General features: G+C 40.6%; 1 long non-coding RNA gene across 3 annotated transcripts in view; it reads left to right on the plus strand.

Moving 5' to 3' along the window:
* Positions 1-4924, plus strand: part of LOC106034921 (uncharacterized) — a 31563-nt gene extending 26639 nt beyond the window's left edge. For all 3 annotated transcript variants that reach the window (XR_010829613.1, XR_001206422.3, XR_010829614.1), the window contains 2 exons: positions 405-561; positions 4377-4924. This is a non-coding gene — a long non-coding RNA (uncharacterized lncRNA). The remainder of the gene's footprint in view (positions 1-404; positions 562-4376) is intronic.
* The last annotated feature ends 13055 nt before the right edge of the window (positions 4925-17979 follow it).

The raw sequence follows: 17979 nt of genomic DNA on the forward strand, positions 1-17979 counted from the left end.
GGCCACATTGTGCAAAACAATAAACACTGGAGCTATCACTGAAAAGCATCTTTCCTGGCTTTGCCAGCAAAGCTTTTCTTCTGGGGAAATATGTGCAGACAGGATGCTCCTCCTTTTCCTTCCCAGTGACCTCCAATCCAACAGCTGTCTGAGGACGAGGGGCCTCCCTGAATATTGTGATTGCAGCTCAGCTGGGCTTTATAGGCCCTGATTAGTCCATCTAAGGGCAAGTAGGATGTTTCATAGGCTTTTGTCACCCATGCAAATACTGGGTTATTTCCTCCTCCATACAAATTGTATTACAGCTAAAAAAAAAAAAAAAAAAAGTTTTTTTTTTTAAACACCCAGAAAAACAAACCCCTTTTTTGCTAATTTGTTTACTCATTGACTTTCATTTAATACAGGAACTGGCAAAGCAGTCCCTGAGCTAGCTCTTCCAGTATCAGCACATCAGTATTCAGGAGTCCAACTGCTGCTGTTTGCAAATCTGTGTACATGAATGCAGTCCAAAAAGTACAAGTTGGACCTAAACATTAAACTCTGTTTACTGTAGAATTAAAGGTAAGTCTTGAACAAACAAAGAGTGAAAAATATGGGTCTACAAATTTGAGCAAATATAAACTTCTGATTTAAATATGCTGGGAAAAATGATCTTCCTACTCTTTCTATCTCTGACATTGGCCTGCTTTGACATATAATTCCTCTGCACAGATGTGTCTGGACTTACAAAAGTAGATTTTAGGAGCTAGGTCTCTTAAGTTGCAGTATTAACTGTTCCTCACTTAAGCCATCATCTGTAAATGTTGTGACCAAAATTCAACAGTTGATGCAGAAGATTATGCAGCTGAAGCTCAGAGTCTTCCACCCGACTGGCAGGGGCCCTTACTACATGCCAGCCTTCGTGCATATGGGGGGGATATACATCAGAGCCCAAAAGTATGCTTATGATCCTGACATGCAGAATGCTCTCCAACGGCTTGTGACGTGAAGTCCTTCAATGAAGCGTTATTTTCTTGGACTTGTTGGGTAATATAGTCTCTCAGATTTATATTATCTTTTTTACATATGGTAAGCGTTCCTTGCTTCTAGTGTATTTGGCTTATCTCAGGATGATTTTAAATGCTCTTCTGAGTGAAACCAGTGTAATACACTGGTGCACAAATGACAGAGAAAGGCCGTCAGTGATACTTGTTTGTGTTACTGAAGCACTCCCTTGAGCTGGATAGAGAAATTTTGAAAAGAGATGTTACGTACTAGCATTAAAAATATCTCACCACCTGGCAGATTTGGAGGTCAGCCCAGGGTAAGAGTGGGACCTCTAGGCACTTGAACTTCACATTGATGGAGCTTGAGTTGCATATTGACAGTGATGGAAATGAACCCTAGAACAAAAACTGAAGTGGAGAGGAGCAGTTGAGCTAATGCAACAGCTACCCAAAGAACAGAGCATTGCTGGAGTCACTGGCATCACTACTCAGATTGCTAGTGAAGGGAACACCAGCCTCTGGAGGGAAAAACGCCATCAGTGCCACTTCCACTCTTGTAGACAGGTGCCTGGGGAAGAAACATGCATCCCTGGAAATATCTTTTGTGTTTCAAAACTGACCTCTCTCCCCAAAATGCACTTCACAGGGCATGGTGCTGTCTGAAGCACACAGAAGTTAGTGTGTGAGGAACTGCAGAGATAAGCTGTTAAATGCAATCCCAGAAGAAGCTGTACGCCTACTTAGTTTTGTATCAAGCAGGGGAACAGAAGGCAGTAATAAGAGCAAATTCTTATTGACCGAGTAGGATTTTGATTATAATAACAGTCCTTCTGTGGGTAGCCCCTTCATTGCTTGAGCAATAGAAGGAAATCAGTCCAATCCCTGATCCATAAGAAGTGTGGATCTGACCTTGGCTGGCCTGTTGGATGCCTGTAACACTCTCCAGGCATAACCCTACCAAGCTGGTTCTGCTGTGGGTGCTACACTGCAGCTAAGCGGATGATTTACATCTTTCCTTCAATAGAATTGAATAGTTTAATTGCCCCAAAGCAAATCACAGGTGTATTGATATTTTTTAATGTTTTTCATCTGTTAACTTGGCTGTTGTACATTTTGCCTAGTGTCCACAGTTGAAACACAGTCATGTAGCCTCACGTTGACAGAGGTCCATTTGAGCTCTCTTCTTCCAGTAACTGAAGAGAGCAAAGGAAATAATTTCTCCTCACATCACCTCTATTTGCCTGGCCATATGCAAGCTTCTGAGGGTGCCAGATCTATCAGTTGGCAGATAGGGGACACTCTTTCTGCTGCTTCTCAGAGGAATGGTTGTCTAAACATTTCTCTGAAGAGGCAATGCATCTCGTCCATTTTTGTCCCTTTCTGGCTCAAACACAAAGAAAGTACATTGGCCAGACATGTATCCTACTTATTCATAAAGGTGGTAAAATTGAGAAACAGACAGATTATCCAGTAAACTACTAATTAAGTATGACTTCAAATTACACAGTATAACCTAAAGGCTCAGCCTGAGTTGAGTTATGAAACCTTAGCATCCAGTCGGGAAGAAAGGATGGAAGCTTGGCTTTTTATAGATATCAATTGCTACTTTGGGTGCCTTTGGCTTTAGTCTAGGCTGAAATTACGAAGTCCAGCTTTACAGATTTAGTTGTATTTTGCATTTGCTTGGGTCAAGTCTGATTTTCATCTGCAATCAAATAAAGATGTGGAAGCAGGACAATTATTTAGGAAAATGAAAATGCGAAGGGAACTCTTGGACACTGTGCTTCTCTTCCCCATCTTACTGCATGCAAATAACAGCTTTCCTTACAATTTCCAGCAGAAAGTATTTGGAACACTCATTTTGACTTCCTGATTTGAGTGTGTGCTTGACTCTGCGCAAGTGGCTACAGTTACCAAAAGCGCTGAAACATAATGCTGTGCCTCAACATGAATATTCAGGTTCTTTCAGGAGGACACCGCTAAGATCATTACAATTGCTAATTATAAAAGTGGTAGCCAAAACTCCCGCTTCCTTCTATTATTCTTACATCCTGCAGATGTCCTGATTTAGCCAGTTAATCATCAGATTCTCTTGGGAATCATCTGGTTGTTCAGTGCTGCCTTTTTTTTTTTCATTTTTTTTTAAAAAAAAAAGTTGCTTTGAATTTTTAGTGTGGTGTTTCTCATTTTCTGAAATGTTATGTTTCATTTCCTAAATATTGTTTGTGATGTTGTGTTTCTTAAATACAGTGCTTGGCATGTGTGCATGCACTTAAAAGGTCCCTGAGGCATATTTTAGTTCCTGGGAAACAAGAACATATCCCTTTGGTTAAAGCAGATATTTCATTGTGCTTTCAATCATAATACCACCTGCTCACTCTCAGCTACAGCAGGTCTTTCAGTAGCTGTGTCATGCAGCTTCTGTGAGTTTTGTTTACATCTCAAAATATTGCTCCTTCGTGGCAGTGTTTCCAAGACCGGTACTGAAGGCTGGGCTGGTGTTGCGCCATTCTTTGAAACGGCGCCTTGTGCAATGATGGCTGGGGGAAAGATAAGCAGAGTGAACGACTGGCCAATGTCCCCTGGCTATTCCAGCACTTTTGTGCTACCTGTCAGCTGCAGATATCTGAATGCCTTCTTATCGTTTCATATGCTCTAATTTTCCCCTAGCTAACGAGCTAGCATAGGACTGCCATACCATAATCTGTGAAGAAAGGGATGTGAGGGGAGGAAAGGTCACCCGTTAGGAAGCCGTAACCCCGAGGCCTGGAAACACATAAGCGTTGTGTTATTCCGACTGCCACAAGAGGCTATATTTGTAAAGCATTTATGCTGTATTATGTTTGTAACACACTGATGGTGTGGTATTCACTGCATGGCATAATCTGACACCGTGAAAACTCATATCCTTTGAAAAGGCCACTAATGGAGAATGGGAATAGAGATAATTACAGGAGTTGGCAGAGCTAAACCATCAGATCACAATAGCAAATTTGGCCACAGAATTGATTAGCAGCATGAGAGACTCTTCTACATCAGAACAAGTCCTATTTTTCCTCCTCCTCTCTTTCCAACAAGCCCACAGAGCTCAGCTCCATGGTTGTTGTCCATGGATTATTCTCTGTACCTAACACATCTCTTTTGTTTTTGGTTGCTTTGTTTGTTGTTGTTGTTGTTGTGTTTTTTTTTTTCTTCCAATAAACACTGCAAAAATGCTGTGTTTATTCCTGCAGTGTAGTTCAATGCATCTGAAGATAAATTCTCTCTTTCCCCCTGCACAAGCACAGACCTCTGTGCTGCATTACCACTAAGGATTTGAGTCCCAAGCTGTGCGTGTAGGGGTGCAAAGCACAAATCTCACTATGTTTATGTTATTTGCTGATTTTTCAGTCAAGCCTAAAACTACTGATCGGTCACCTTCCTGAAGCACTGGAACTCACTCTGCAGAAGCTGACCCCAGGGACTCACTCCAGGCTCTTCAGAAGTGATAGCCAAAGCCATGGGAAGAGGAGAAGCATGAAAATGGAAGAGCAATGTGAAAAGCGAGAGAGAGATGGGTAAAGTGGGTGATAAAAGGGATAGCAGGGGAGAGAGAGAGAAAAGTAGCTCTAATGAACCTTGAAAAAAAAAAAACTCACACAGAGTTTTAGGAAATAAAAGGTCAGTCTTTATTCTTTCTTTTTTTTTTTTTTTTTTTTTTTTTGTGGATGAGCCCAGAAGAAAAACAATGTAAGTATGTTGCATGGACGGCATTCACATCCATGGAATTCACATTATCCAGTTGTTAGGAGATTTTTCCTCCTTACGCCCTTATGTCTGTGTGGCTTATGATTCTTTTTTTTAGAGCAAGTATTGAAGCCCCAAAGGAATTGGGGTTTCCCCTTGTTGCTGTCTTGCATGGCATCTTGCTCATCATGTGCATCAGTGTGAAAAACTACCTGTGGGATTCAGCAGCAGGCAACACCTGCTTTGTGCTGGAGTAGGTGCCTGTGCAAAACATCAGAAGCCAATGCCCTCAGCATCCTCTCCCAGGCCATCCAGCATGTCCATAGTAGACTTTCCCAGTCTCTCGAGCCCCACCTGCATGTCTGAACCTCAAGAACAGCCCTCTTCTCCCAGAGCCCTGTTGTGCACCAAGCCACCGTGTCCCCATGCAAGCAGCTGGTGTGCAGGACCAGAGAGAGCTGGTGTGCAAAGTCCCACATGGGCACTCAAAACTTTCCGCCCATGTTTGCTGTTATTCACAACTACTGAGGGTTGAAAACATATGAATGGGCAAGGAATGGGCATTTATAATGCCACGTGAGCCCCAGCCCACTGGTGAGGGTATTTGATCTTCCTTGAGTTTTCCTGCTAGGCACGAGAGCCTTGGCAGCCACCCAGCAGCCATCCCCGCCTGCTGGATAGCGTCCTCATGCATTGCCCATCCTACTCGTCTCTTTTAACCTTGCCTTTATGCAGCATTTCACATCTGTGCTGCGTAAAATCTAATCCTTAGGTAGCTTTCTTAATCGTGGTTGAATTCATTAGCCCAGATTCTTCTCTTGGTTATGCGAGGTAAATCCAAATGTTTTCCCAGGTATATCTGAGAGGAGAACTAGGTTGATGATGTTTTAAACCTCTTCCTTTTATATAAACACTGGCTTTGGAACAATTCCTCTCTGCCTTGCGAACTTATTTTTCCCCATTTGGAAATACTGAATAAACTGAACAAACTTGGCGGCACATTAAAGCTTGTTTGAAACCACACACAAAAGATTTTGTGCAGCTCAAATGCCATAGAAATGTGTTCACATATGATTGAACATAATAGTCCAAGATTAGAAAATCCAGCAAGAAGCAGGGGGATTAAGAGCATGCTCTGGTGAAAACCTTCATAACTCTGGATGAAATTCAATGCAATGAGGTACCCAGATGAGAGTAAGTATGCTGAATTGTATCACCCTACCACAAAACCGGCAGTGTGAAAGGAAAATTTTACTCATTTCACTTCCACTGTTATCCTGTATCTAGGCATGAATATAAAATTTTTAAGCCTTGTAGTATTAAAGCTGTATATTTGTGTCAGCAAATTGTACGTAATCTGTTTTGTAAATTTTAGGAGCTCTAAACCCTAGGGCCAAAAGTCTGCAGGAAGATGCACAGATACAGCTCTGACAGTCTTCAGCTGACGTTACACATAAAACAACAGAAATCATAATTGGAGGAGCCAAATCCATTCCTTTTATTAACATAAAACACCAGAAAAAATAAATTGGGCTAAATTTTGATCTCAGATGCATTATTATAATTGAGATAATAACACAGTCAGCTGAGTTACAGTCATTTAAAAACACTGTAGCAAAACCAAGCAGAATTATAGCTGTTTGTTGTCAAGCCTTAGAGAGCTTCCCTCTTGAGGAAGTACCAGGTCTTCAAAGAAAACACTAAGACTGATGTTAAAAAAATAAATTCCTACCTATATAAAGAATTTTGTGCATTTTAACAGACTAGAGCAGCAAAGCAGTAAGTCACCAAACAGATCTCACATGCAATTTTTCCCATTCAGTCCTCCAGAAGGATAGGCCTGTGAGATCAGCTACACTGATGTGTGTTGTCACATTTCACTAGTGAGATTAATAAACGAGATTGGATTTTTTTGCCTATCATATCCTGAATAAGATAAAATGGTATATCCCTCATCTGAAATGTTTTAAAATTTCAGTGCCAGCCTCCACAACTCTGCTATGGAGCTTTCCCTTCCAGTGACACATTTCTGTTCTCATGAAATCAACAAGAAAATATTTCTCTATGATTTTGGAACCATCCTATACTTTCGTAATTCTCTAAGTCTCTGGAAAAGTACCAGTTTCAGAAAAAGAGTAAAAGACTTAAAGATGAAATTTATCAATCAAGCCATCTTGCACAATTTTCCTCTGCACTACACTGTGACAGAGACCTCTTGTTCCCATTTTCATGATGAACAAAAGAATAAAACAAATCATGTAGTTCTAGTTCAAGATGGCCCTGACCTGAACAATTTCATCTTTGATACAGATTTTAAGGTGGAATTGTTTATTTTTATTTATTTATTTATTTTTACTTTTTCTTCTCCAGGGAAAAAGGTTTCCTTTATTTTGCCTCAGTTGTTTTGAAACCTAGCCTATGGATCTAGAACTGTGGTCCAGAGCTGTCTGATCTCAGGCTGGGGAATGGGTTCATCTCCTTTTATCTCTGTGATTTATAGTGTTGTGTTGCAAGGACAATAAAGTGTTATTACAATTCAGTGTGTGTTACTTCTCTCTAAGGAAAGGGCAACCTATTAGGAAAAAGGCACAAAACCCAATGTAATTTGAAAATAACACAGCATAACTGATATTTCTTTAGAACAGGCTTATATGGAAGGCAACCAGAGGTTAATTGTGCAAAATAATATTACTGCACATCCAAATGCCATTTCTAAATGTTATAGTACATTAAAGTATACTGCAGTGAATTAATAGTCCTAACAGTGATGATAAGCATCAGTGGACTTGAGGAGGTATCCTGCAGCTGCTTTCTGTCAAATATAAGTAATATTAAGGAAACAAGTATATGACTGCTTTTGATCAGAGTTAATGAGACATTAACAGTGAACAAAAAGACTTTAAAACAAAACTTCCTTATTATATTTAAGCAAAATATTGCTAAACGCTTTTCCTGTAGTGACAGAGCTGGAGGGACTCTATGAAGGAATTTGCCAAGCCAGTGTAAAGTACGTGTTGCTTTCCCATTCGAGGTGTTGCTAATGGGGCTAGCTCATGCCAAGCAAATTTCCATCCAGCCTCGGTTGGTGCAGCCTGATGATCTCTGCACACTTTGCCATCACTGTCGATGCTGGGTGTTGGTGCAGCATTCCCAGGAAGCCTGGCCTCCCTTCCAAGACGAGTAGTCAGCGAAAGTCAACTCAGTGCAGCCATGGGTGGACAAATAACTCTAGCCAATGTCCACATCAGACTAGTGGCTTTCAAGTACTGAGGTGTTAAGAGAAACAGTGTAGGAAATGGTGACTGAGTGTCTGTCCTCAGAGCCCTATACCTTTCAGTGTCTGCTGGCTGGCAGCGCTGGAGGTCATCTATAAAGAAAGCTCTTCAGTGCAGCAGAAGGGTAAGTGGACTTTCATGTGAAATTTTCTACGGTAGCCAGAGGATTTGGAGGCCTTTTATCTATGTCTTTTCAGTAAGTGTAGGGTACGGTCTCTGCTTTTGAAAAGTCTCCCCTGGAAAGGCTGCAGAAAGGCATTGGAAATTTTGTCACTCATGGCTCTTCCATGGCCACAACGCTTATCACTGCTGGGCAGATCTGAGGGAAAAACAGAGGCAAAAGGCTCCTAATGTGCTGTGTACTGTTTCAGGATATGTGAGGTTTTATTTATAGACCACATCTGCAGAAACCCAGATTGCAAGCCTACCAGCAAAGGCAGCAGTGTCCCAGGTGTGGATTGGAGTTACCTGTTCTGAAATTTGGATGAAGATTCTGGAGATAATGAATAGAAGGGACACATTGCTATTTACTGCAGGAATAACAAGTTCTGCTGTGAAAAAACAAACAAACAAACACCATCACCAACAAACAAACAAAACACTCCAACCCTCTGAAGATTAGCACACAAGTTACCATTGAATGATTGTGGGAAGAAACTTAAATTTCTCTGAGTTTGTCTTGCGTTTGTCTTCAGGACAGAGCTCTCAAGTAACGAGGCACAGCAACTTCCTCAGACTTTCATGTGTGTGTTGATCTATTATCGCCTTAAGCAAAAAGGTACAGCATAAAGCAAAGTAAATAGCTGCATTACAATGCAATGCACACTCTGGAGCATTGTAATTGTAGACATAATTGTAACAGCAGGTCTGTGTTGTCCAGCTAAATAGAGATCTGCAATTCAGACCATGCAGAATGTAGCGCGGTTTGCACCTCTCGGTAGCACAAATCTAAGGTGAGAATTTCACTCTCAGTATGTCCACATTGCAACTTTCTTTGCTGTGAGGTATTGCCATCAACTGCAAGGATAAGCTCCTACATCAATTCAGTGCTAATAGGACTCCATGGATGTCATTGCCCAAGTGTCTCACCAATTAAAGTTTTTAACTTAGTCAGTCCAGCATAAATATTCTTTAATACCAATTAACACCATCCATTCATCATTGTGATAGTTTTATGATTATGCCAGCTTTTGCAGACCTTGGAATACACAGTGTGAGGGGAAAAGCACACAGCCTGAACGAAACATCTTGTTGTTGAAATAGCATCCTGACATTTTTATGTGTAATGTAATATCAGAGAATGAATGAATGCTCCAGGATAGATGTTCAATTAAATCTCTTGTTTTCATTCCTGAAAGACCACCACCATACGTTTTAGATTTCTCTGCTCTACTACATTATTAGGAGCAAAATATATTATTAAGATTATTTAAAGAAGGCATCTCTTCCCTTTAAGGTACTGGCAGTACTTGGGGGTATTATTTCAACCCCTTTATGTTACTTCCCCCAAACAAGGTTGTAATTACAGAGTAAAGGCGAAAACCAGATTTATAGTTTGAGGAGAGTGAAGGCAATAATCCTAACAAATTGAGGACAGATCCTAATAAAAAACAGTTATGATTTTTGCCTTGTCCCTGACTATGTAATTTCCTTGTTCTATCTGTGGGAGGACACACATTGCCTGAGCTACTCCTGAGGCTCTCCAAAGTCATCCTTCACTCTTACATTTCAGCAGCAAGCACTTACAGCAAACTTTCATTCCATCTAACAGCTGTGTATTACCTAAGAAACCTCAGCTGCAGGATTGTTCCATGTGATTCTTGGGACATAAAAATGATTGTTTTTCATTGAAATGTTCTGGTCCAATTTGACCCACAGAGACCAGCAGATAGCGAGTGTCTGACATAAAGGGTTTTCAGATGACAGGAGGAAAGGACTGGGAATTAGGAGGCTGAGGGTATTAGTTCTTGCTTTGCTACTGGCTGCCTGCATGACCTTGGCCAAACTGCTTCCTCTCACACATTTCCCTTCCCCTGCTCTCTCGACTTCATTTGCAAGCTTTCCAGTTTTGTTTTCACAGGCGGTGGCACAGTGCAATTCCACCTAGGAAAGGGCACGTTTACAAAACCAGGCAGTCTTTCTCTCTCTCATTAACTTCAGCAGTCTCGTGTTGTCATGGGGTTTCACGGGGCTTGTTTTGTTTTTTCCTAAAAAGGGATGAAGATCCAGCACATCAGCAGCTGAAACTGTACCTTTTTTTTTCAGGAGAAAGTAATTTTCTGGGTTTTGAGCCCACTCCCTCCTTCCCCCTGCTAACTGCAAGCACAGGGAGGTGCCTGTGGAAGGGATGCTCACAGCCCCAGCACAGACAGCTGGAAATAGCCGGTGCTCCTCCTGCCCCACACCAAGAGAGCAGGCACGTCCCCTGGCTTTAGGAAAGACTATGGACATGGCTCAGATGTATTCAGACATGAATTTGGTGGAAGGACTGCAAGCGAGATAAGAAAACAGTAGAGATGCGAAGGCTCCCTCATGCCTAGATTACACTGGGATGTGTATCCAGATAATTTTTTGGCCTGCTGCGGTCATTACCACATTTTGAGGACTTGAGTAATTTTCCTCCATCACTGGATTGATTGAAGCGGGATGATTTCTTCTGCCTTTCCCAGAAAGGGTCACTAGAAAGGGTAAGTTCAGGCTGGCCCATTTCAGCAGGTGACAAAAAGCCACTTCAGACACTTATCTGATGAGGAATCTGACACCCTGCTTGATAAAGCCAAATCAGCTGAGAGTGCAGTGAGAAGCTGAGACTCCTGTAAGGACACAGGCCTTAGATCTCTCCTTCTCCTGGGCCTCTAGTCCTTGGTTGGTAGGAGAGCCCCGGGATTAGGCTGGGGAGCAGCCGTGGAAAGGAGCAAGGGAGGAGATCTGTGTAGGGCAGGGAGGCGGTGGCAGGGAAGGAGGAACCAGCCTTCCTGCAGGTGGAAGCAATTAGGGAAGAAACCGTGCCCTCTCCTGTGCAAGTTATTAACAGCTGTTCCCAGGTGGTTTTTTAATTAATAAAATTGTGGCCTAATTATGCCACCTCACTTGGATTTTGTTTTACTTTCTATGCTTCTGGGACAAGAAGCAAAATATATTCAGGAGAAAAGAAAAGATGGTTTTGGAGACAAACATCCATGGCATTTTTTAAGACATATTAACCAATATACTAGCATGGGAAAGCATTCAAAATGACTACAACAAGGAAATGGAGACCGGCAAAAAGAGAAGAAATGTAGTGAAAGGAAGAACAGAGCAATGCAGAAGAAATGAACAACAGCGTGCATCTTCTCACCATATAAAGAAAAAACATTACTGTCAAATATTGTGCGTAACATGTACAAACAATTAGTATTTGCTAAATCCTGTGCAGAAACATGAAGGGTATAGAAATGTCTGCCGATGTGTCCTTTCCTGAAAAATCCAGCCAGCCAGGGCAAGGTTATAGAGGCAGCATCATGCGATCGTGCTCTCCAGAGGCTGGTTGCCTCCTGTCATATCTTCTAGTGTAACCAGAAGACCTCAAAAAAATGTGGCTTCTTTGTTCTCAGCTGCGTAGCACACAGGCCTGCACTCATAAAGAATCATTCCAAACAGTCCTACTATAGCCTCAGTGGAGTCTGAAGCTGAGAAGGCTCAAAAACATCGCAGGCTGATGATCTCTTGTTGTTCTTTTTTTTTTTTTTTTTCTTCATTTTATTTATTTTTAGTTTGCAGCATGCTTTTTAAAAGCCTTGTGTTACTATGGTTATAATGGTGTTGGTCAAAGGATGTAGGCAAGCTAAAATTTGCAGGTCTTTACTGGAAAAACTAATATAGTAGGGAAAAGAAGATAATCTTCCTGGCACACAAGACCTTCCTGTCTACTTTTTCCAGCTATACTGGTTGGTCTAATAAAAGGTGTTACTCCCACATACAGACCTTATCTTGCCTGCGAAAAGATTGTAATTCATTTACCTTTGTAAAGGCCTCATAATTCTATTTTTTTAATGTTGCAACAATCCTGAACAATGTGCTCGTATATTTGATAGTCTACATTTGAAGCACTAAAGGTAATTTTTGACATAACTCACTCAGCCTTTTTTTTTTTTTTGGTCCCAAATGCATAGCTTAACTCATATAATCAGAAAGTGGATTTACAGAAGCCATTGCAGCTTTAATAGTTGAAGAAGCGTTAGCAATTTAGAAAAAGGTAGTAGATAAAAAGGCTGGAATTTTTAGAAAATGCTAATCCTTTTACTTATTGAAACACACTTGCTGGAGGCATCATTCATAGGGAAAAAATAAAATAAAACAAAAACAAAACCCAAACAAACCAAAAAAACAAGCTGCATTAAGATTTAACTGCAGGGTTGAATCTAATTTTGTTTTATCACATTTGTACACAGGAAATGTATATGAATAACTAGTCCTTCCAGCAAAAGGTATGATCAGAACCGTGTCTAACATGTTTGTAATTGCATATGCTGAGATGGGTGAGTGTGATGGGGAGTGTGATGTCCCAGCAGTGGTGAACTGTGTGAGCATCCAGGATAAACTAAACTACTGCTAGGTAATGTATTTGAGCACGCATGCTTAAAGCCCAGTCATTGCTGCTCGTGCAAGAGCAGCTGCTCTGTTTGAACACCAGTGAAAGTGAACACAAAAGAGGCATTTTGCTCAGCTGGAGCATGTAGTTACAAATTATTTGTATTTTGGGTGGAATCACATCCTGGTTTGTTTGTGTGAGAGTATTAAATATGTTTTTGATATGGAGTAAGTGGTGAAAAACAACAATATAAAGGACATATCAATATATCCTATATACCTATTGCCCCAGTAGTAGAGCACCATGGCAGATATGGATATCAGAGACAGAGCCATTACAGATTCAGCTGTCATTTTGTTGTATCAGCTTACCTTCTAAACCTGACTGGAAGAGAAAGGGAATAAACTGCTGTTTGATGTGCATGCAAGAAAATTTGTTCTGCTGCTTATGTACATGTGAGATTGAAGGATTTCTTTTGGTTTTATTATTAGCATAATCAGAAACATTGCATTCCATCATTTCGTTAGAGTAATCCTCGTTGTTGTTACAGGGACAAAATAGACAGCAGGATAAATCCTTTGTTCGGTGACATTGGGACAAATCCAAAATAATTACGTTTGTAACAGATCTGCTCTGGAGTTTATGCTGTGGCAAATAAAATCAGAAAATATTGCAAACTTATATGTATTATGGAGACAATAGTGGGTACCAACTGTAGAAAATGCAGCCTTACCACTTGAACTCAGTTTTACCTTTCACAGCGTTATTGAGCTGCTTTTTTTGCTCATGTCAGCTGCTCAGAAGGCTAACATCTAATAGAGTAAAAAGTGAATTTTATATTACCAATATCTTTTAAGTCTTTGGATTTCCAGATTTCATGCTACATCCAAGGTGATTTCTTAGGAGATCCAAAATACACCACCTTTTAAATTGACAATATTATAGCTGAAGCAAAAGTTAAGTAGAACTCCTAGGACTAGATTAGCATTTTTTCTGGCAAAGAGGTAAAATTATATTAACAAATTTTGCCAAGGACTCTGCTACATGTACTTCTGGATCAGGTAGCCTGAGAAGCAGTCAGTACCTCCAGAGAAGTGGTTTGTCATTGGCTGGGTGGTTCTAAATGTACCAGACTGTTTAAATAGGAAAAGGTTTTAAATATGAAAGGAGGCTTCTTCCAAGAATTGTTATATTGAGCATCACAAAATAGCTGTTTTTTTCCCCAGAGAGCTAACCTCCATCTGTTTCTGAAAGAGCTCGGCATTCATAAAGTAACAAATTATATTTCAGAGCATAGTTCTTTATCACTCGCCAGTTAATGGGGTTAAGAAAAGATTTCTGAAGATGCTCCTGACTGCAGTGCAGGCTCAGGGGAAACAAAAGGAGCCTGCTGGAGGCGCTACGAAGGCACAGTTGTTTGGTTACAGCTTAACCTCTTGCAATCAGAAGACAACAGAAGGACACACAGCATTGAGGTTAATACAGAAAACACTGGCATTAAGCTGGTCATGCTTCAGCAGAGTTCTGAAGTCTGCACCACTATTAGGCAAGCAGAAGACTGAAAGGAAGGTAATAAGAGAAAGCACTGAGAAACTCAAGAAACTGATAACAAAGGACCTCATATTTTAGAGAATACACATTTTTCAATTTCCCTCTCTTGGAGCTGGAGAGTATAAGAAAGAAATAAGTGTTTGGTTTGTCATAGACTGGTATTTCAGGGACCCAGCAATCCGCTCTGCATGTATCTGAAGCACTGGAGGGTTTTGCTTTGTCCTAACCACTCAGCTCCAGATTCTGCCTCTCATTCATTACTGTAGCGATGTTGATGGTTGTTTACTGCATATCCATGGTATACTGGAGACAAAGCTCACCCTGGCCCTTTACCTGATTGTTTCCGACCAAATCACTGCTTAGCAAAACTCTTTTGTTTCTCTCACTGTGGGTCATTAGCAAATGCATTCCCGGGGCTTTTCAACTCCAGATTGTTAGTAATGGAAAAATTAGCCTCAGCCCTGAGATGCCTTTTTTATGACAGCTTTGACAAAAACAATGACTTTCCACAAGAAGTCTCTACAAGGTGCTCTGAATCAATAAACTTTTTGTTAGAAAACTGCTAACCAGAGCTGCCTAAGAAATAGAGATGTCTTTATGTTGCCTTTCTAGTCTTACTTTTCTCCCATCCTTCTACATATGTATTGCAACACACTTTGTGTATGCATCAGCAAGATTTTTCCTTAGGTTCCCTGCCTTAGTCAAGGCATTTGTAGGAATGTGTTCATCTGGTGGATTTATATTTGGTGCATCCAACGCTTCAGCAGACAGTCCTATGTGTTGGCTCATCTGAACCTTGGATACTACATAGAGTTATTACTTTCTAAATAGAGTAACTTGTTTGGGAGAAAAAAAAAAGAAAAAAAAAAACACCACCAACAACAAAAAAACTGGGGCAAAGAGATATGTTTTCCCTTCAATCTCTTTGTCAATGGCTGTGCTTGGTAATGGAAGCATTTGCTCACTCCTGTCCCCAAAATCAAGCTTCAGGCATAAAAAACATGAAAAGATTGAAAAGTTAAAAGCAACTGAAAACCTGGATCTGATAATAGCCGATTTTCAGTGTAGATGTCACTGCTGGTAATAAGTTAATCCTTTGTAAACACTCCCACACCTCCCCATAATGTACATAAATGAATACAACATATAGTAGATAATCACAAATGTAGTAACCATGGCAGTTTTATTAGTGCTAATGATACTACTTTATACGCTCACAAAACATACGGCAAGCAGGTTAATACTTTTAAATTGGCTGAATCTCTCTTGTTTGACAGTGCCCTGAATTTCCAGAAGGATTTATTACATTTTGGTCTCCCACCTCCAGGGCAAGCACTTAGAAGTACCCTGGAGGGGCTCAGTGTTCAGCAGCAGATCAGCATTTCTAAGGGCAGCTCCTCTAAGGTAACTCGCTTCACAGAAGTCAATGCATAACACATACACGGGGCTGCCAATAGCCTAGGAACTTCTGCGGTACTATTCAGCTGAAACCGGGAGAAAGGATGCATTTAAGGAGACACAATACATTTCTCTGGTTGACTTGGCATAACCTGATGCGATTTTCCTTTCAATTTGCCACAGTCCCAGATGTAAATCAAAGAGAGCAGTAACACATGTATCTGCAGCAGCTGTAACAGTAAACTTGCTGGGATGCTGCTGGGTTGGTTTTTGTCATTGTTGCTGGTAGCGTGGTGGTTTTTTTTTTCTTGTTTTGTTTTGCTATTGTTTTTTGTTTTCTGTTTTAAATGTGCTACTTTTGTTATGACTTCAGGATAGTGACATCGTTGACTTCATTTTTAATAGGGTTTATTTTGACCTGATGATGTGCTGCTCTTACAGTCCGACAGATCTGCATTTACTGGAAGAACAATATTTTTTCCCTGTGCCTCATGGCAGACAGGGCTCCTTGTAAACTGAGGGCAAGTCAAAAAAGACAGTAGGATTTGGGAGGTCATAAAAACTTGTTGCTGCATGCCAGCTTTTATTGCTAGCATTCCTGATGCCCAAGGCCCTCTGGCTGCCCTGCCCACACTCAGTTGAAAGGTACAGTGGAAAGTCTCGTCTTTTGGTCTAAAATAGTATCCATTTTTTCCATTGTGAAAGCCATCTGGAAGACTAAAACCTTCAAAAACCACACTTCACTAGGGTTAAGTAAGCATCACTCTGCTTTGAAATATCACATTGCAAAATCCCCATAAATGAGGGGAGGACAGGAGACGGAAGTTTTCTCTCTTTTGTGTTGCAAAAAGCCATGGCTACAGGATGTTCCTGCTCCAGAGATGTCTGCTAGGATGAGGCAGCTGCTGAGGGCTCTAAGGCGATCACAGTCTGCAACCAGCACTCGAGAGCCATCACTGGAAGCCCTTACCTAGAAATCTTGTTGGCTTTACCGAATCAGCAAGAATCTCAGATCTGCTCCTGAAAACAAAATGACACAAAAATTTAAATTATTTATGCCCACAAACTTGGGGGGGGGGGGGGGGTAAGACAGAAAAAAGAGGGAAAATAAAGCCTTGTATACTGTCCTGGTACACTCAGTATGATCGGAGCACAAAGCATGCAGAATGCACTGAGCAATTCTGTTGTTCTTTTGGGTACCTGAATGGCTGAGAGCATCCTCCTCCTCAGCAATCTCCCTCTTAAATGTTCAGCAAACAAGGGTTTTCATTGTGCCTAATGGTATATGATTTCTCATACCTTTTAACTCTCCCATGGTGAAACTAGGGACAACCTCTAGAGACAGCAGCAAGCGTTTTTGAAATGCGGGTGATAAAGATGCTGAAGTCTGCAGATGTAAATGGTTTTGAATAAAGGAAACTGAGAACAAAAACAGTATCAGATGCAGATACTTCTGAAGTTCTACAATTCTTATCCTTTGTGGGGGAGAAGAAGGCAGAGAGAAAGTTTATATTACACAAAATCAGAAGAAATCTTTAGGCTTTTGATTTTAAAAAGTAAACCTTATTATTATTATATAGTTAAGAGCTGAAAATAATAGCTTGCAAGAAGCCTTTTTTCCCCTACAGAATAAGAAAAACCTGGAAAAAAAAAAAACAAAACAAAAACCGAACTTAGAGTCCCTCTGCATCCAAAATCTGAAGGTTTAAATTCAGTAGTAAGACTAAGTGGAAAGCAGGTTTGCACTAAGCAGAGAAATGAATCATTTTACATTTCTGTGTATGACAGCAATTCCAAGAGGCAAAAAACATGGGGAGAGAAAGACAATGAAAGAGTGTGCAAGTGTAAGCACATATACATGTATGTGCACGTGTGCGTGTGTTTGCAGAGTGGATTAGGAATATATAAAAAATGCAATACACAGTTGACTCTGCTGCTGTCATCTTGATAGATAAGGTAGCTGGACAGGAGTTGTGAGATGTTATGTGAAAATGTTTCCTCTGGAAAACATTTTAGCTGTCTTACTGAATGCCTTTCCATCCACAAATACCTCATTTTCCATTTCAGTGAGAAGGAATTTTTTTGCTTATTTTCTTGGAAAGCACTGAAATGTACTTAGGCATGCACTGTTTATTCAAGACTTAGAGCTTGAAGAAATAATTACTATCTCATTCAGTAGCATTACCACTACTACCGTTACATTTCTGCTAAACATGTTTTGGTCAAACGTGATGAGGACCTGAGTTTGCTTTTTTAAAATCATAAAGATGGCAGAAACAATTTCATGATTTTCTTGCTATGGCTGTAGAGGTGAAACAACAACAAAAAGACAAAAACAAAACTAAGAACTAAGAAAGGAGAGCCCACAGAAATTCAGATTTTGCTGCATTGTGTTGGCATGTAAGTCTCATTGAAGTAAACTGGCAGTATTGGAGTGGGTACCATTTAACATGTCCTGAATGATGTCCATCAC

Source organism: Anser cygnoides, chromosome 2 (genome assembly GCF_040182565.1).
Source record: "Anser cygnoides isolate HZ-2024a breed goose chromosome 2, Taihu_goose_T2T_genome, whole genome shotgun sequence".
NCBI classification, from domain to species: Eukaryota; Metazoa; Chordata; class Aves; order Anseriformes; family Anatidae; genus Anser; species Anser cygnoides.